Source organism: Triticum aestivum, chromosome 5B (assembly GCF_018294505.1).
Source record: "Triticum aestivum cultivar Chinese Spring chromosome 5B, IWGSC CS RefSeq v2.1, whole genome shotgun sequence".
NCBI lineage: Eukaryota > Viridiplantae > Streptophyta > Magnoliopsida > Poales > Poaceae > Triticum > Triticum aestivum.
The window spans coordinates 453,539,846-453,560,953 of NC_057807.1; positions in this window are offsets into that span (position 1 = coordinate 453,539,846).

Sequence of the window (21,108 nt, forward strand, 5' to 3'; positions counted from 1 at the left end):
ACGCTCCGACCGCGGTTGACGTCAAACACGTCGCACACCCCTCCACCCTCTCCCTCACGGTTCCATTTTACTCACCTGTGACGCATTTACTGGCACAACCCACTCGCACTTCAAACCACTGGAGGAGAAGGCGAGAGGAGAAGGCGACGACGGAGGCGGAACAATCGACAGTGTTCGCGGCCGTCGGTGGTGCTCGCCGGAGCGGAGCGGCTTCGCCGGAACCCGTGCCGGTTGAAGGTAATGCTAGCTTCATCTCTCGCAACCACTTCCTGCATTTTTCCCCTTTCCCTCCCTGTTCGATTCCTAGATCGATTCATAGAGATTCTGGCGATTCGGTGGTGCATTGGCGTTCCCGCCGGCGCCGAAGTTGTCTGGTAGCCGTTTTTTTGTGGCACTGGGCAGTTTCGTCGCCGCCGCGGCTGCGGCATCGTCGGTGCGGTTATGCCTGTTCCGAGGCACGCACTAGTCTTGCGCATGGATTTGGGAGGTGCCCCCCGGTTTGTTTTGATGCGCATTGGTTCGAATTTGTGTTTGCATTCAGTTCGTGCGAGAATTTTGAGGGTGATTTTGAAGTCGAAGTAGTTGCCATTGAAACCTAGATCTAGTTAGTTTGGTTTTGAAACTGTAGAACGAGGCGAACTTGGCAGAATGGCTGAACTTGGCAGAATGGCTGAACTTGGCAGAACGAGGCGAATTTTGTGTGGCAACTAAACTCCCTGAACAAATGTGATAGTTGCCACAAACGTGTTTTCCTTTGCGGCAACAAATTACTGAAAATGTCTGTCATAGTTGCCACATTCAAGCTTTCACATATGGCAACTAATTTTTATTGAATGACTATGATAGTTGCCACACCCACGCTCCTCCATGTGGCAAACTGAATTTTGCTGAATTTATATGATAGTAACCACAAACATGCTTTTTCATTGTGAGATCTAATTTTTTTTTGAATTATTTGTTATAGTTTCCACACTTTGATAGTTGCCACAATCGGTAGTCAATGCAGTTTCGGCATCCAGCTGCACTGGACGGCAACTAATGTGCACATCGAGTGTGCGTGTTTTCTACTTGGATTGTATAGTAATGTGGCAAATAGAATGTGAACACAAATGTCTGTTGCCACAATGCAGATATGACAGTGTGGCAAATTGGCTGCATAATATGACAACCACATTTGCGCACCAATTGTGCCAGATGCCATATCATGTCTGTTGCCACATCATGTCTGTTGCCATGTTACAGTCAGTACAATGTGGCATTTTCATTGTACTACAGACGCAATTTTTTCTTTTTGCCACACTGGCTTTTGTGATATGTGAACACGCTGTGCCTGTTTTTCAGGTTATCGATTCAGATGTGGTTTCATTGCTTTTTTTGTACTACATTGGGCTAACATGGCAACTTCAACATTTTGTTTTCAAGTGCATTAACCAACGTGCTTACTTGTCACGTTTATGTTCTCGACAATCATATGGGGGGGGGAGGGGGGCTGCGTGCGTGTTCATGCTATATTTTTGCATTCACTAGTTGACATTTTCTGTTAGGTGGCAAATGCTTACCTCTTGCATTTACATTTTTCCCCTTAACAATTTGGTCTGTTCCTACATCAGCAAAATGGCTTGTGGCGATCATCAAAATGATGACGATGATTTCATGGATCCACCACAGCGTAACCGGGCAACTGGACGGAGAAAAGAGGGCGACGAGGTAATTGTCCACACACCTGCCCCATCTCCTCCCAATTTTTGTTATTGGTTGGCACCTACATCTTTTGTAGTCGTCTGTCATGAACTAAATTCTCATGACATTGCAAAACATGGCAACAGCTGATCACTTTGTGTCTTTTTTTTGCAGAAGAAGAAACGTATTCACAACAGAGCCTCCCAAGAACGACTGACTGCGTTGACTGGCAAATTCAGCGATGATCAGAAGGGGGCTGCTGCTGAGATGGGCATGCAGTCTATGATGGTTGTCCGGTGCACGAACCTTGTCAACCCTGTATGCGACTAGCTTGGTGAGATCTACGAGCCTGCCTCCAGGGAGTTCGTGATTCCGGGACGTGGAAGACTCCCGTTGAACAAGGAATCCGTGTTCTGCACTCTGGGCGTGCCTCGTGGACATATCAAAGTCCCGTACGAGGTCAATAATGAGATCGAGGAAGCTATGTTCGCCCGTTTGTTTCCTGGATTGGAGTCCATGCCGAACACGTCTGTACTGGCAGATTCGCTGCAGGCCATGACGACGCATGGAGATGTTTTCAAGATGAAGCTACTCATGTACCTCATCACAGCTGTTTTCGCGCCGACCACTTCCCTTCGCCCAAGCAACAAATGTTTCCCCATCCTAGTGAATGCTCCATCCTTTCTACTTTATTTTCCTTCAATCTTATGGCTCCGATGTCACGTGTTAAGCTAATGACTGCCAGTGTTTTCGTTGTTATTTTTCGTTTGATTTCTGATGCGGCGAACTTTTTGCCCTGAAATTTTGTGTGGTGCAGGCGAATCTGAAAAATGTGAAGAACATGAACTGGTGTAAGTTTATTGCCGACTTTCTCCATGATGCTTTCAAAAACAAGATGTACCAGAAGGGTTGTCGACTGCATTTAATGGTATTTTATTTTACCATATCTCTGTGTGAACTCTTGTTTATAACACAGTTTTATTCATGCATGGCAACCCGATCATAACAAGATGGCAACTGCCATAATGACAATGTGGCAACTGCCATATTGAAAATATGGCAACTGTCATACTGACAATGTGGCAACTGCCATCATATTATTAGCATGGCAACTACTATCACAGTATGATGGCAACTGCCAACACACTATGATGGCAACTAGCACATACATACTATCATTGGATCATACATTATCCTGATCTTTTTCCCAACTACACAGTACCCATGATGGCAACTGACATTTCTTTCTTTGTAAAACTGTTTTAAATCAGCTCATATATGTCGACTGTCTTGATCTGTCCACTATGGATTTCTCTGGGGTAGGAGGCCCGCCGCCTACGCACAAGTTTGTTGTTTCTGCGTGGACCATCAACGCTGTCAAGGCTGTGCTTGCCGCAGACAGGGCAACTGATACCACATATGGAAAACTACAGGTTAGTTCTTGTTTATCTCTTCCCACGGCATGCTTACAAATTTGACATGACGCAACTGTCCGTGGTTTGTAAGGCATGCTTACAATTTCTTTTTGTTTTTCATAGCTGATGGCCAAGCATGCTATAGACTACAGCGTGTTTGGGGGGCCTCAAAAATTTGGAAAGTGGATGGACGTGCACTCAGCTCCGTCTTGCCCTTCTGAGGTAATCAAAATATCGACATCCATTGTTTTCCGTGGATTAGTTGTTGATGTCGCGCAAGCGACTGCAATACGGGTTGTTGTTGATGCTTCTTGTTTTTATGCACAGGCGAGGGCACCAGTTGAGCATCTAATTGGGCAGTTTGCATCCGGAATGACCGGCTTGCTCGGGAAGTTGGTTGAGGGGTGGACGTCCCTCAGTGCCTCTGATAGCGACGCGGTTGCGAGGCAGTTCACTTCATTTGTCCCAGAACGTACACATCGACCAACCGGTTACCGTGGCCGGTATGACTACAACAGTTCCCAAGAGCCCGGTGACACACAAGATGATGTAGATGGAGACGCTGGCCTCAGCAAGGATGATGACGATGACATGGATAATGTGCATTAGGACACGGATGACGATGAACATGCTGAAGTTCGCACAGGCGCCAACAAGGGCAAGGATGCAACAGATGCCCCCCCCCACCGGAGAAAGTGATAGAACATACGGCTGCGGGAGGCGAGGGGGTGTTGCCATCAAGGAGGGGGAGGGCTCCAGATGATGTTGGGCAGGGTTCGCATGGCAAGAGGTCTAGGACCGATCTCGTAGCTGCTAGGAGGAGGTTCGACTTTCAATTTTAGTTTTCTGCTGTGTCTATTTTCTTGGATCAATCTCATCCATTTCTTTGCACTTGTTTTTTGTCAAGCGCGGCAATGGGTTTGTTGTCTGACAGTTGCCACCTTCCTTTTTCCCTCCATCTGTTATGTGTAGTGAGCCGACTGCTGGTGGACGAGCAGCTACGAAGAAATAGGCGCCAACGCCAACCCGTGTTTCTGCTCGCTTGAACAAAGGTGCCCCATTGTCGGTGACACCCCTTCCACCAGGTCTTCTCCTCGTACGACGACGACCAACACCGGGGATCCTGTCGTGTTGCCAGACCTGAGGAAGCCAGTCAAGAAGTATGTTTATCCATGTGCTTTCATTTACATAGTGGTATTTTTTCTTGAATTTCCAATGCTACTGTTTCAGCTTGTCACATGTTCTTCTGTCATCGTCCCCCATGCGGCAACCGCTGTTTTTCCAACTAATTTCTTCCTTCATTTTTTTAGTTTACGGCAACTCATATTGGTCTTTACATGGCAACTGGCATCTAGGCCAACTGGCAACTAGCACTCTAGCTAATGGCAGCTGCCATCTTTTACCTTTGGCTTTGTGAGCTCATCCCACACACAGGTTTCAAATTGCATTCCTGACAGAACATACACTTGTATCATTCTTCAAGTTTGCTAACATGGCAACTACTGCTGGATGGCAACTGCTAACTATGACACATGGCAACTCATGTTCCCATTACATGGCAACTACCAGCTTTTACAATTGTTTTTTCAATTCTTTTAAGATTTCTACCATGGCAAACATATTTTTTGTTCATTTTTTCATACCTTTCTCATGTGATTTTTTTCTTTTTGCAGGGTGAAGAAGACCAATATGCGTGGGGCCAAGCATAGCAGTAAGGACCCGTTCGAACGCCTACATTCAAAGTTGTCAATGGGGGGCAACTCAGATGTACATGAGGCACCCGGCGACAACACTGCTGCTACATCGATGACTGCTCCCACCAACTCTGATGCAAGTGGCCGACCATCTCCACCGGCTGCGGATGTCCAGGCTAGAATAAAAGGCATCTGTACATCGGGGAGTGACGAGTCGGTATCTGCCAGGACAGCTGAAATATTGCCAACTCTTTTGGCAATGAAGGATGCTGCTGTGAGCCATGCCACCCATCAGCAAGTGTTGAAGTGGACGCTCCCAAGACGAACCTAGGCAAGGAAGATTCCCGCTCTTCTGACACTGATTCCAAGCGCGTGCGTGGTGGCACACCTGTGTCCACGATAGAAGCTGCTGAGGCGGCAGTTCATAAGGATATGCCATCTACAGGTGAGAGTCCTGGCACAACAGCTCCAGCCCCTGTCGGTGCAGATACTGTTAAGGTGTCTGTGGCACGTGCTGGTCTTCCACCTAGGCGTCGCAGCCCCCGCAAGCAACCAACAGTCATACCCAATGTACCGGCTGTATCTAGGAGCAGGAGAGACGAGCCTGGGTATGTTCCTGCGTCCACACTGTTCCCGCCACCCGCCAGAAGCAATGTGATGGAGAAACCGCAAGACCGGAGCACAATTGATGCAGGTGTGAAGCCGGGCACGAGTGACGCAGGTGAACGGCCGGGGCAGACTGCGCCTTTACCCGCAGTGGAAATCCCCAGCATAAATCTGCGCACTTCCAGGCTCCCAGTCAATGTCGGTGTCCCCTACAGCCCAAACAAGAAGATTGCCATGAAAGCTGCTGCTGATACCGCCGACAACACGCCCCGCCCTACAAATAAGCCCGAACATTCTGTAGCGGCCGATTCAGATATGTTTGTCGATCTTTCACCATTGGATTCTGCCCCGCAAATCGTTCGTGGTCCAGCCAGTAGGAATGAGAGGCACCCAATGTCATTTACCCCACCGAGCTTCAGCCTTGGCATCAGTCAAGATCAACCGGTGGTGCACGATCCTTTGCCAGTTGCCTTTGCTTTTCCAGGAGGCATGCCCGCAATGATGGTGCAGCCAATGGTCGAGGGCAGGAAGCCTGTCAAGTTCGCGGAGCCAATTATGCAAGGTACACTTGTCATGTCCTTATGATTTTCCTGGATACATCTTTGTGGTTTGAATTTTGTCCCAATCATATTCTTTTTGGTGTTCTCACTTGTGATGGCAACTGCCGTGTGATGGCATGGCAAGTGGATTTGATGCACCATGGCCTACATTTTTTTTGGTTGCCATGCTGCATTTTTGACATTCGGGTAAACACGTGGCAACTGAAGTTGATTCATCATGGCAACTGTATTTGCTGGTACATGGCAAATATAGTGCATTCCACATGGCAACTAGATTTGCCACACCATGTCATCTGCATTTTTTTGTTACCATTCTGCATTTTTTCTGTACGGCAATCACATGGCAAGTGGAGTTGACACAGCATGGCAACTGCATTTCATGTGACATGGCAACCACAATCCACCTAGATGGTAATTCAGCACAACGGCATGGCAACTGTAGTTGCCATGACGTGGCCACTGTAGTTGCACCACACATGTCAATTTCCCCACTATTTTTCTACCTACATGTCACATCATACACCCTATTTCCTCACAACCCATCTGTTTTCTGACTTTCTCCTTGTCCTAACACACTTTTTATTTTTTGAGCTATTGCAGGCACCCCTGAGGAAATTTCACCGTCACTTGACGAAGGTTACCGCAAGATCGAGGAGGCAGCATTGCAGAGGAGGACCTCACGAGGGCAAGGGCAATCAAGTTCCAACTTGCCTGCAGAGACGGCATCTGAGGATACCATCAGAAGTGCCACCCCTGGTTCTGTGAGACAGCAGAGGGTAGTTCACCCACCTCCCGCGGAAGACTACGAGCCCGAATTCAGGGCCACTAAGGAACAGACCTAGCTGTACAACATCATCAAGCGGTTTGGAAATGCGAGGGCCATCAGCAAGCACATGAAGGAGTTGAAAGCGTAAATGACCACACCCTATAATCTCTCATTTTGCTTTGTTCCTTTCTTAACATTCATCTTCTTCGTACTCTATGTACATGATGCGCTTATGTTCTAGTTCTTTCATATTTTTTTTTTACTTAGCAGGCATGATTCTTCCATGTTATGTCGTTTTCATACAGCTCATGTTTGGACAGAACCAAAGTCATTCAATGCGGAGCGACGTACGTCGACCTAGGTGATCTCGCCGAGTCCGTGAGGCCAAACGGTAAAATGTCGACAAATGTAGTTGCATGCGGGATCGACTACATCAACAATCACATCGATGTATGTGCCGACAAGATCATCATGCATTACAGTGTGACATGCAAAATATGGGATGGTGACTTCCACCACAAAATCCTGAGTAAGAATTTCGCTCAACACGGTGAATTCAAGCTAACACTGAAGAAATATGTGAGTTCCCCTCCCCTGTCTGCACTATTTTTTCAAATGTTGTGGTTTTTGCCATCTGCTGCACTTGTGATTATGTGGCAGATGTTTTCATGTGGCAACAGCTATCGTGCACACTGTCATCTTGATTTTTGCATCCCGTGCGAACTACGTGGCAATTTGATTGCAAAATGCACGGATAATCAAACATTCTACGTGATTCTATTTTTTTGTCCCTCCGCTGTTCTTTTTGTGTAATCTGCTTTCTCATTCATTCACTTTTGAAATGCAGGTAATGTTCCCCATGTTCCAGGAGCTTGCACCACATGACCAGCAAGACAAGTGCGGTCACCACTATGCCATCTGCCTTGACCTGAAGAACCAACGTTTTGAGGTGCTTGATTCAATCCGTTCGGAAGCTGATTTAGACCTTACTACGCATGCCGAATTCTTCATCAACAACCTCAAAGAGACATGGAACCGTCACTATGAACATTCAAAGGTCCAGATCAGGCATTTCCTGATTGAGTATGTGGCGACTGTGAAGCAAGGGAACACGTAATATCTCAACCCCCTCCTTCATGTGCCATTTACATCAATCCAACCCCTATTTTTGCTGTCACATCTGAATTGAAGTCTATCTTTGATACGTCTATCCTTTTTTGCGTGTTCATCTGAGTCTTTTTCTCGTGCAGTACGGACTGTGGCTTTCATGCGCTGGAATACTTTGCAAAGTGGGACGGCAGAGTTGTCCCCGCTATCTCAACTGCAACGGTCGTTGAGCTCCGGAAAATCCACACATGGAACTGGTTGACGAATGAAGATTTCAACAAGCGGTCCGGAGCATGCAAGTTCGTGGAGGAAGCTGTCAAGAAAATCAACAAGAAGTACAAGTGATCACGTGGTGTTACACACCGGACGCATACCTTACATTCTGTTGCTGAGGAATGTAAGGTACTTATCTATTTATCGTTGAAAACTATGTCAGTGTGCTATGTTACGACTGCGACCCCGCGCAGGCTACTTTGTAGTGGTGGTGTGTGAGCGACAATTTAGTAGTTTCTCTAATATATGTGTGGACGTGAACCTTTTTTAGGCGTAAATGCACATATGTTTTTATGTTTTATCATTATTACAACGGTTTCATCGCTTACAGCTTCCAGTTTGCTATTTTGATTGCGTCTATGATGTTCTAAAACAGATGGCAAATGTAGTTCAACATACACGGGTAGCGAAAGTCATCGTCGGTTTTCATTTTGTCGGTTTTGCTTCTTCTTTTTCGTCGCTAAGTGCACCGGCTAGCATGGGGTAGGGTTGATCATGCATCCACAACCTTGGCTATGGTTTATGCACGTTACGCCTTTTTCCAACTTGTTTCCCATACATCGCCCACAACACACTATTGTTTCTCTAAACCGCGTGGTATTTGCCATGGAAATATATGTCACGCAGAGTCATTTCAAATACCATGGTATATTTTCAGCAGAGCTAACATGACAGATACAGTTCAAACAACATGGCAGATCAAGCATAATTAACATGGCAGATACAGTACAACTAACATGGCAGATCCAGTACAACTAAAATGGCAGATCCAGTACATCTAGCATGCCATATTTAGTACAAAGTAGCATGGCACATATTTTAGTATAAAATAGCATGGCATGGCAGATCCAGTACAACTAAAATGGCAGATCCAGTACATCTAGCATGGCATATTTAGTACAAAGTAGCATGGCACATATTTTAGTATAAAATAGAATGGCATGGCAGATTTAGTACACATAACATGGCAGATTTAATACACATAACATGGCAGATTTAGTACACATAACATGGCAGATTAAGTACCCATAACATGGCAACTACATTTCTCCATTCAATGAATTTTCCTTCCACTTCTGATGCTCCTCAAGAGTTACTCTCCCAAATCGTCTAGGGTACAGAAGAAAATGTCCACAAGGACCATTTCACATTGCGACAATTTCTGCTCATGGATTGCCCGCCCCTTTCTTCATTTTCTTGTGTTTTGTTTGAATCTCCAATCCTGACTTGTACCTTATCTCTCTGGGGCGACCCTTTGTGATGGAACAGGATGGGTTCCTGACCTGGGTTTGTGCGCTTGCTGTTCCAGATCCTATCTCCGAGTTTACAGATGATGGCCCCGTCGATGAAGGCACACTTGATGTGCGGGGGAACCGGTGTAAGGCTTCCTCAGCTTTCCTCTTCTTGATCTCCTCAAGCTCTCTTTTCAGTGCCTTCCTGTGTTTTTCTGCGACTCTCGCTGTCTCATCACTCTTGCACGCTTCATCAATTAGCTCAGCATAGTTCTTTGTGAGCACAACGTGCCTCACGGCTTCCATGGTTGACTCAGGTCTCTCGTCATGCACAGCCAGAACCGCGTGTGTTGTCTGCGGCGCCAACGCGTCGTCAGCGTCCCAAGTCCATCGCCGCCTTATGAAATGGTGGGGCATCCGTGTCACAGCGTTCATGTCCATTACCTTTAGTATGTGACAACACACAATGCCGTCCCGTTTGAACTTGCAGCATTGGCAGTAGTATTCGCCTTGCTCGATCGAGGTTTTCACGAAGTAGTTCCTTCCTTTGTCTGGGTCTTCAGGTTCTGAATCCGACATGCCCAAAATAGAACACACCTTGAACATATGTTCGTCCACCTGGAAAGCCGTGAACATGCTGGCACACTTTATTTCTTCCTGGAATCTGCAAGTTTTGTGTGTTTTATGTTAATCTATCGTGCGATCTTTTTTTTGTAGGACGTTACGCTGTCATGGAAATAGAACTAGATTTTTGTTTGAATATGGCAAACATAGTACACTGAACATGGCAAACATAGTACACTGAACATGGCAAACATAGTACACTGAACATGGCAACTGCAGTATACCAGACATGGCAACTATAGTACACTGAACATGGCAACTGTAGTACACCAGGCATGGCAACTGCAGTACATCAGACATGGCAACTGGAGTACACTGAACATGGCAACTGTACTACATTTTTAACTGGCCATCGTCATTTCCACACCAATATTTTCCCCCAATGGAAGCACAGTGCATAAAACATGGCATCTACATTTGAGTAAACATAGCAATTGCATTTTCAACAAACATGGCAGTTGCATTTCAGTAAACATGGCAATTGCATTTCAGCATATGCGTTGACAATATAACATTTTTCATTTGATATTGGCATTTTGCATACCAACATGCCCCAATGGAAGTACAGTTCATTAAACATAGCATCTGCACTTCATTTGAACATGGAAAATGTATCCGAGTAAGCATTGTAAATAGAATTTTCATTGAACATGGCAACTGCAGGTGAGTAAGCATGGCAAATAGTATTTCATTAAACATGGCAACTGCATATCATGGCAACTGCATTGCACTCTACTAGGCACCTACTGACTTAGTACTTTTGCGCAAATAAGACCGTAACGCAACTGACTTACTTGTTAGATATCTTGTTTGTGTATATCTTGCTCATTTGCCTCTCCATCGGTAAATACGTCAGCAATTTTGGCTGCTTCAGTGCGGTGTTCGCTTCTTGCTGCAGCTCAGATCCCAGTATTTTTTGTTGCAAAGCTGTATATTGCTTGGCAAACTGTAGCAATGAGTTGCCAGGACTCACGTATCGCTTCAAAACAGCATTGAACCCCTCGCTGCGCTGCGTAGTCTGCAGAAAGGGGAAGAAGCACTGCATGAAGTAGGCGGGCACCCAGTACATTCGCTTCTCCCACAGGCTAGCAAGCGTCTCGTTGTCTTGGACTTCATGTGTTTCAACCATGGCCATCTAGCTCCTTTCAAACTCCTCGACCGTCAAGCTGTGGTCCACGCACAACTCGAATGCCTTGTGCAGCTCTGGACGGTCAGCAAAGAACGGTCCTAGCGTCTCCTCAGTCTTCTTTATAATGTGCCACCTGCAGTGCCTGTGCACTGTCAACGCAAAGACCTCCTCTATGCCTGCACGCATGCTGTAAATCCTGGTCTGTTATTATGTTCATCGGCGCAAGTCCATCCATACACTCCAAGAAGGTCTTGAACAACCAGACGTACCCATCCGTGTCTTCGTTCCGAATGAGCCCGCAGCCGAACTGCAACGACTGATTGTGGTTATTTATTCCTATGAACGGAGCACATGGCATCTTGTACATATTGGTGAGGTATGTCGCGTCGAATGAAATGCAATCTCAGAAATGTTTGTAGGCTCTCCTTGCAGCACCATCCACCCAATACATGTTCCTGACACGGTCCTCATCGTCCAACCTTATCCTGTAGAAGAAATCTGGATCTTCTTTTGCTTTCTCATCGAAGTAGGCAATTGTAGCCTCTATGTCAGCCAGCCTGCTCTCTCTACGGTACTTGGCCTGTAGGTTTGTGACGTCAGCCGGTATGTACTGCATGCTACTCAGTTTCCCCTTTTTGCTGTGGATGAGTGATAGTATCTGGACCATTCTTGATAGACCGACGTTACAATCATGTAGCAGCTTTACGAATTGCCTTTCGACTGGGGTGAATCCTCTGTGGGCGGTCAGAAATTTGACCAGGTCGAACTTCTTTATGAGTTTGTGGTTGTGCTCGTCAAAATATTCAGTGACCACATATTGTGTTCCATCTACGTTCAGCTTACACCGGACAGGGCATCCCGTCTTGAGAATGATTTCTCTTTTTCGTTCCGGAACGACAGGCGCATCACCGTTCCCCTTCTTGTTCCTCCGTGCCTTGTGGCACCTCATCTCACCTCTGCTGTACTCATTAGTTTTCTTAATTTTCCTATGGTACTCGGTGTTGACCGCAAATCCATGGAACTTTGCATATGTCTGGTAGTATTCCTTTGCTTCTTCGAACGATTCAAATCTCTGTCCATGTACGGTGGCTGAGGTACCATGATCTCTGATTGCCCGCCATCTTCATCCCCTTCTGCCTCGTCGTCAGTTTCATCATTCACTTCAGTATCGGCGGCAGTTCCATCCACTTGAGTGTTGGCAGTGCTTGTGTTCAAAGGGGTGCTTGTCGGTATTGCTAGAATGATTGCCATTCTCGACTGTGACTCGAAATTGTCTGCGGCATGATTGTTTGCTGGCTGGTGGAACGCGTCTTCCGTGCGCTCAGAGCTCCCCGCAGTAGATGTCCCCGCGCCGCTGTTAACTGTAGTTGTAGGCCCTGTAATAGGAAAAACAGGTACGAGAGTAAGTTTTTTGTTTGAATAACATGTGTATCGCAACGGATTACACCATCTACGAGTGATTTGGCACGACATCATTTCAAACAGCAAGCCGTGATTCTGCGCGTGACATGTACGGCAGCTACAGCTGTCCAGTGATGGCAGCTACTGTTCAACAAAACATGGCAACTATTGTTTTTGCCTACAAATAACTTCAAATAACAAATGTAGTGCTGTTTTTGTGGTTCAGTTTTTTTTCTTACCTTGTTGTGTTGCATTTGACCTTCTTGTGTGGTTTGTGACACCAAAATGACGTGCTCCACCTGTAGTTTCTGAAGCTTGCCACGAGACGTTTGCCGGGTTACCACCAGTGTAATAACATGTACGCAAAGTAGTGGTTGGTCAATTCATGGCAAATGCATTTTGTGTTAGCACGGCAACCGCAGTTGCCCTTTCTGTGGCAGCTACAGTTTTACTGGCATGGCAACTGTATTTGCATCGGCGTGGCAACCGCAGTTGCTCCTTTATGGCAGCTGCAGTTGCCATGGCATGGCAACTGTAGTCGCACTGGCATGGCAACTGCAGTTGTTCTTCCCTAGCAACTGCAGGTGTCCATGGATGGCAACAACAATTGTGCAGAGATGTCAAGTGTATTTTCTAATTCACGGCAACTGTAGTTGTCCAGTCCTGGCAATTGTAGTTGTCAACTATGCTCCTTCTGCTAATTGATCATCCATAACTTCACTTTTTTATGGACTCATCTGTGTATGACGTCGATGGCAGGTACATTGGTGCTGCCTGATGCCACGCGCTGCATGAAGGCTCTGCATTTTCACCCGTGGTAACTCGTGAGTCCTTTTGACAGTTTTTTTTGCATGTTCATTTTTCATGTCCACTGCAGTATGTTCACTTTTCTCGGTTTGCATTACCTTGATTATCCATACAAGCTAGTTCAAGTTGGCTGCCCATACATTTGTCAGTGTTAGCGCCTTGTGAGTGAACTTGCCACGGGGGCCCCCTAATTGTGTTTTGGTCATAAGAACCTGCGAAAAAATGACAATGCACGACATAAGTAGAATGTCATCTTCATCGTTGCGAAGATGGCAACTGTTCTCTTCTTTTGTTATCACGCATCATACCTACACCTGCATACTGCTCTAGTAGTGGCAGCAACTGCCCTGAAGAGATGAGCTGACTGTACTCTGATGCATCCCAAGGGGGCGTTTCTGGCCTTTGAGAACCCCAAGCATCAGCGCCATCTTCGTGATTCATTCTTTCCGTGTCTCGCTTCTTTCCAATGTGTTCTCAATCTCTGCATGAACAAGAAGGCATCAACAATCCACAAGAATTGTATTCTTCTGTTGCTTGCACATAGAAGAAATGGATGGCAAGCGACGGGTCAAAATAGGTGGCAGCTACCGACAAGAAAAGGTGGCAACTGTCGTTATACACAAGTGGCAACTAATTTCCTTCAGCCCTCTTCATTCCAACATTTTCCCCTACTGTCCTTCTTTAGTGATTCCTACTCATCCATTTTTCATACCCAACTACTTGCGTCAATTAAGCTAGGAAGTTAAGTCATTTTCAAACGTAGTACATGGCAGATCTGGTGTACTCTGCCTGGCAATTGCGACTACACACTAAATTATGTAGTGTTCTACCCCTATAGCATAGATCCAGCACAAGATCGGGATATTTTCAGCCTTAAGGATGAGAAGGTCGAGATCGGGAGATTCTCACCTGGTTTTTAGATTTTCGTCTCTGGAAGGCTGGGTTGGAGTTTGGGGCTGGGGGTGGAGAGGGTTGGGGTGTGGTTTTGAGGTGGGAGTGCCCTATGGATGTGCTCTGATTGCCATGGCAACCAGAGAAGGCCGGCGACGGAGGTCGGGGTTCGAGAGGTGGGGGACGATGGCGGCAGACGAGAGAGGGGATTGATCGAAGGCCGTGAACTGTTTGGTCGTGCGGGTAGCGGGTCGGCTTGCCCGGACGAGGCAGTGCGGACGGGGTTGGCACGCAACGAACGTGCGGGCCGTGCTTTTGTGCGCGCGAACGTGGTTGTGCGGGCCGGTTCCCGTCCATGCCACACGAGACGTGCGGGCTGGTTTCCGTCGACGCCACACGTGTGGCAGTTATTCGGACCCAAAGAAAAACTAATGGAAAAGGGGGCGCCAATCGGAGCGGGTGAGCGAGCGACCGCGAGCGACCAGGGCGGCCGTGGAGATGGCGTGGAACTGACGGAAGGCGCACCGAAGGCTCGACCATCATCACGCGGCGCGGCTGGCGGTGGCCAGTTTCCGCTACAAGCGTGAACGCGGCCGGCCGCCGTGCGTGGCTTCCTCCTAGCTCTGACACGCACCGGGACACAGCAACAAACTAAGCTCGGTCGGTGCTGCGCGCAGTAGCACTGCGCAGCCACGTCCAGCTGTGCCTGCGAGGACATCGAAAGATCGATATAGCTGGTTGAATGCGGTGCCCGCGCCGGGCGAGTACGCGCGCTCCCCGACGAGCAGAGTGCAGCGGGTCGGCGCTCGGCGCGGCAGGCAGGCAGCATCGGGGGGTGTCTGCATGCGCCGGCAGGCAGCCTTGCGCCAACGCCTGCGCCCCGCTGCTTCCGCCCCTTTCCTGGTAGCAAATTAACTCACCGTCCACCCATGACCCATCCCTTGTGCAGTCTGCACGCGCGTGCTGCCGTATCTGGTACGTGCTCGTGGCCGCTGCCTGCCCGTGTGCTCAGAAGACAGCCGGCCGGGGGAAATGAACGGGCGGTCTCCGGTCAAGGCTTCAATGATCCTTCCACCGGCGGCCCGGTCGCCACGACGGTGGTCTCGAACTCGAGCGTCAGCCTTTTGTCCGCTTCGCGGTCACGAGGAAAGCGGAAGCGTGTCGCGTGTTGCTGCTGTCACTCTGCTCTGCTTTGGTGCGCGTGGACCGTGTGTGTGGTCGGTCGTGCGTGGACTGGGTGGAGGCGCCGAAAGGTCCGCTTTATCTCGCCTACTGCGGAAGATGGCCTCGCCTCAAGCAGTTTCTCTAAAAGAAGGAAACGTTCTATGTTCTCAAATAAAAAAGAAGGAAACGTTCTATGTACTGGTGTTTTTCAATTTCGTTTCTGTCTGTGTATTTTTCTATTGGTTTTCAGAGGTTTCCTTTAGTTTTTTTGTTTTTCTTCTTCTTCTTCAGGGTTTCTTTTGGTTTTGTGCTGCTTTTCAATTCGATTTTCAATGGTTTCCTTTTTCCGTTTTCCTCATTTATTTATTTTTCAAATACATGCCTCCTTTTATTTAAGTGCACGCTGAAGATTTTTCATATACAAATTTAACATTTTTCAGATATACATTGAGCGTTTTTTTTGCGGGAAATACATTGAGCGTTTTTTAGTACATGGTGAACATTTTTCTAACACATGTCAAAAAAATTCAGATACACGTTCAACATTTTGGAACAAATGTTAAATGGTGAATACTTATTTAACACACATTGAACATTTTACATACTGCAACAAATTTTTAAAACGTCCAAAACATTTACTTAATTGTCAGAACAGTTTTTAGATGATATGAACATTTTGAATGGTATGGAACATTTTATAAATAAATCACAAACATATTTTTCGAAAACAATTATTATTTTTTTAAAAAAAATTACACATGCATTTTGCGTATATTTTATTAAAAAAAGTTAAATATCGTAAAATTATTTTTGAAATGCATGAATATTTCTTAATTGTGATGAACATATTCTTTGAATGCTATCAAAATTTTCTAAAAGTTAAATGAACATTTTATTTACACTGCATGAACATTTTTAAATGCGTGAATAACATTGTTTAAAAATTTAAGTAAATTATTATTTTCAAATATATGCATTTAGAATATCTGAAAAATAGAAACATAAATCAAAAACAAAATAGAAAAGTACCAAACAAATACTCGTAATGGTAATGTACCAGTACTAGTCCAACTGCTAACGGTTTCCATCGTGGCTAGGCAATCTACCGTCTCGTAATAATTAAGATGTAGTCGTTCTCGGAAGGGTAACAATACGGGAGAGAAATATGCGTCGCCAAAGTGGCTTGGCGCAATGAACAAGTGGGGTACTTTGGATGGTGTTGTCAAAGGGAGAGCCCCTAATCGACACTTCAAGCCCAGTTTCACACAGTTTTTTCTCAAAAGAAAAAAAGTTTCACACAGGTAGCACCCACATGCAAGCTTAAGGAGTCGAGGCCAAAAGATAGATTTAGATTGGAATTGCACGTTTGGCTAGATCTTTTTTGTCACGTTGGCTTGAAACCCTTGGTCTGCTCGCTCGCTATCTCTAGTCAGCTTAGCTGCCTTTTTCCATTCCTCTATTACTAGCTTAAGAAATAATAGCATCATTTCTTATGGTTCATGGATTTGGGGAAAAAATAATGAATACAAAAAAATGTTTGTGTATTTAAAACATATTCACAAATTCAAAATAGTTTTTGAATAAAAAAATATGGATTTGAAACATGTTCATGGAATTGAAAAACAAATTATGGAATTAAAATTATTCCACATTCAAAAAATAATCGCACATAAGAATAAAATTCATGAATTTCAAAAAAGTTTGCATGCTCAAAAAAAGATTTTGATACAAAAGAGTTCATGGATTTGAAAAAACTAATGGTTCACTTGATTATTTTTCGTGCATTTGATTTTTATTTGAGAATTTTAGAAAATATTCACATTTTCACAAATTGAAATATGACCCAAAAATATGAAAATCGTTTGCTAAAAATGTTCACAAAATTTAGAAAATACTCTACCTTTGTCAATAGTTGATGCATTTGAAAAAAGTTTGAGATTCTAACAAAAGTTCACGCATTTGAAAGAACTTCATATTTTTAATAGAAACAAAAAAAGAAAAAAGAAAAGGGATGAAAAAACTATAAAAACAAACAAAACCAGATAAAAACATTTGAAAGGGAAAAAAATAAAAATGGGGTGGAAGTTTCTAGAATCTTCAACAAAACCGGAAGTTTCCCAACATCGGGAGAAGCTCCCAACAAGTATGATTTGCTAGATGGGCCGGCCATTTATCAAGGGGTGTGTGTGTCTCACCTATGAAATACACTATATTTGGCGATAGAAGCGCCAAATAAGATTCACCCGTCAAAGGGAGCTTGCTGCCCGGTAGAGCTATATGTCTCCCTATAGAGAGAACCAATTGTCTCTCCTCTAGGGCGAGGATACTCGGCCTGCCCAATACTATAGTTCTTAGGAACGGTTTTAGGAAGCTCCTGTGGACCTGTTTGGTCCGAGTTTAGAAGCTTCCATGTGTTTCTTCTCCTTCTTCTATGTGTTTTTATTTATTTTTTATTATTCTCAGTCCATGTCTACTTTTTCCAATGAATGTTGTCCATGTCAAATACAAGAAAACATTTCTTTAAATTAATGTTTGAACATTTCTTGAACAAATGTTAAACATTTTTAAAATACACATTAACATTTTATTAGATGGTATAAACATTTTTATATTTAATTAAAATTTCTTTACATTACATTAAGATTACTTTAAATGCCATAACAATATTTTTGGGACATGTGGCTATTTTTTTAAATGTCACATAATTGTTTTCAAATTGACACTAACATTTTTGTGCATTGTAGAAACATTTGTTCACAATTTGTTTTTCTAAATGATATAATTATTTGTATAGATGATATATGCTTTTTTATAAGGTTGCACGCATGTTTTTTATACTCCATGAACATTTTTTAAACACATGATAAGCGTTTTAAAAGTTTAAGTGAAATATTTTCCCATTACAGAGTTATTAGAAAAAACTAAAGAAACAAGCGAAGCAAGCTACTGGGCCGGCCTACTACTGACTCCGTATAGATGAGCCGAGCTATTGTCTCACAGTAGACCAAAAAAACTACTATCTCTGCATAAAGCGTGACATAACCGCGGCCCTTGTTGCCTTTTTTTGTTTGTACGTGCTCTTAGCCACATGGCACAGCAGTACACAGGTTACACAACTGGCTAGACCGGCTCATGATTTGCTGATGCCTTCAGAGAGATTCTCTTCGGCGCCCTGAGCTCCGCTTAGGCTAGCTGGCGCTCGAAGGCAAGCAGTAATGGGCCAGCCCAGCATCGAACGGGTCCAGCAAAAATGTCGAAACAAAACAAACATCAAAAGGCGGGAGCTCCTGTTTGGCGCCCTCAGCGCCCCTTAAGCTAGTTGACGCTCGCAGGGGCCTGTAGCGGGCCAGCCCATTAACTTGCACTGAAGCACAGCGAAACGCAAAAGAAAGGAAAAAAAAAAGACGAATCGCTTATATACGGGAGAAGCCGGTTTCGAACCGCGAACACGACCATGGAAGATGTAGCCGGTAACCACTAGGTCGCCCTCAGTTTGTTGTCGAATATCTGTAAGTAGAGTTATTTGAACTTAGTTTAGTTAATATATTGACCCTTTTCCTTTTGCGAGTAACATATACTATTATGAAAACGAAAGCATAACTTTCATAATATGAGAATGTTTGTGAATTATGTTCATGGATTTTGAAGAACAATTCATGTTTTTATAAAAAGTTTGTGCAATTTAAAAAAAATCATCAAATATGAAAAAAGCTCGTGCAATTTTAAAAATCATCAAATATAAAAAAAGTTCGTGCAATATTAAAAAAGTTCATCAAATTTGAAAAAAGTTCATTGGATTTGAAAAAAGGTTCATTGATTTCGAAAAAAGTTCATCAATTTCGAAAAAAGTTCGCCGAATCTGAAAAAAGTTCATTGGATTTGAAAAAAGTTCATCGGATTTCAAAAAAAAGTACATCGGATTTGAAAGAAGTTCATTGATTTTGAAAATAGTTCATCGATTTCGAAAAATGTTCACCGAATCTGAAAAAAGTTCATTGGATTTGAAAAAATCATCAATTTTGAAAAAAGTTCATCGGATGTAAAAAAAAGTTCACCAAAATTGAGAAGGAATTGATTGATTTTGAAAAAAGTTCACAGAATTTGAAAAAGGATGAGGAAAAAACAAAAAGAAAAAGAAAAACCGAACTAACGTCGTCAATAAATAAAGTGACTGAAGTAAATATTCATAGAAGCGGTCATGGCCTGGTGGAAAAAAGCAAAACGGGCCGAGCCCAGCTGTGGCAGCTGCAGGCGCCCGTTTGCAAATTGCAGTGTAACAGGCGCCTGCAGCGCTAAATAGGAATTGCACTACTATTCTGCGAGAAGTGAAAATAGAACCCGCATATGCCAATCCTGATGCACTTCAGGCAATAACCGCTGCACCAGTAAACGTCGCATCTTAACATCAGCAATGGTGAGCCGACAAATTGTTGGCCGATGGCTAAGCCGGGCCGAGTGCCGAAGAACGTCGTAGGGCGAGCGCCAAGAGGACGAGGACATGCTGATAGGAGGAGCGTTGTGAGGTGAGCACCAAGGGGACGAGGACATGTTGTACGGAGCTCCAGACTCTGCATGGGCGGTCGGGGGGCATGGCTTCGCAGCGGCCCTTCTTGTTGACGAGTTCGTCGCTACGGCAGAGGCTAGATGCGTCGATGTGGTTCTGGGTTTGATCCCTCGTTCTTGCAATTTTTTGATGTTTCTCTAAAAACAAAAGAAAAAAAAAAGCAAAACAGGCCGAGCCCAGCTGTGGCAGCTGCCGGCGTCCGTTTGCAAATTGCACTCTAACGGACGCCTGCAACGCTAAATAGGAGTTGCTCTACTATTCTGCGAGAAGTGGAAATAGAACCCGCATATGCCAATGCTGATGCACTTCAGGCAATAACCGCTGCACCAGCAACGTCGCATCTTAACATCAGCAATGGTGAGCCGACAAATTGTTGGCCGATTGCTAAGCCGGGCCGAGTGCCGAAGAGCGTCGTAGGGCGAGCGCCAAGAGGACGAGGACATGTTGATAGGAGGAGCGTTGTGAGGTGAGCACCAAGGGGACGAGGACATGTTGTACGGAGCTCCGGAGTCTGCGTGGGCGGTCGGGGGGCATGGCTTCGCAGCGGCCCTTCTTGTTGACGAGTTCGCCACTGCGGCAGAGGCTAGATGCATCGATTCCGGAGACGGCTGAGCGAATTGAAGTAGGGCGTGAGGTCGGCGGGGGCTACGGGGTGTCGGCATGAGTGCGTGGTGGCCGCCGGAGGCAACACCCTCAGTGCGGCGTGGATGCTTTTGGCCGCCCAAAATTGAGAGTCGGCGGAGGCTTCTTCTCAATTATTTGAGCAACTAAAATAAATGCGAATTCAGCTGTCTTTTGAGAATTTAAGCCCCTTCCGGGCTTGAGCTTCTGTTAGAGATGCTTTAAGAGAAAATCCCGGTGATAAGATGACTGCCAACCAATCCATTTGCAACTAAGTTTGCATGTGAGGATGCTATGCCGATGACAGCTGCTAACGGCTTCCGAAAGGTCGTGATTGAAATGATTGTCAACAATCCCCAATGATAGTCACTAGTCATCACACTAGCATCCAACGTGACCAGCACAATAAACGTTGTTTCAGCAAATTACACCTACGACGGTGTTAAATTTTCAACATAATTTAAGGGAAATTTCACATATTTCAGTGGGGTCCAAAATATTTTTAACCTTAGAATTCCAAGTCAGGTTCAAATAAATTTTGTCACAAATTTTATTAGGTTAAAATTCATTTTAA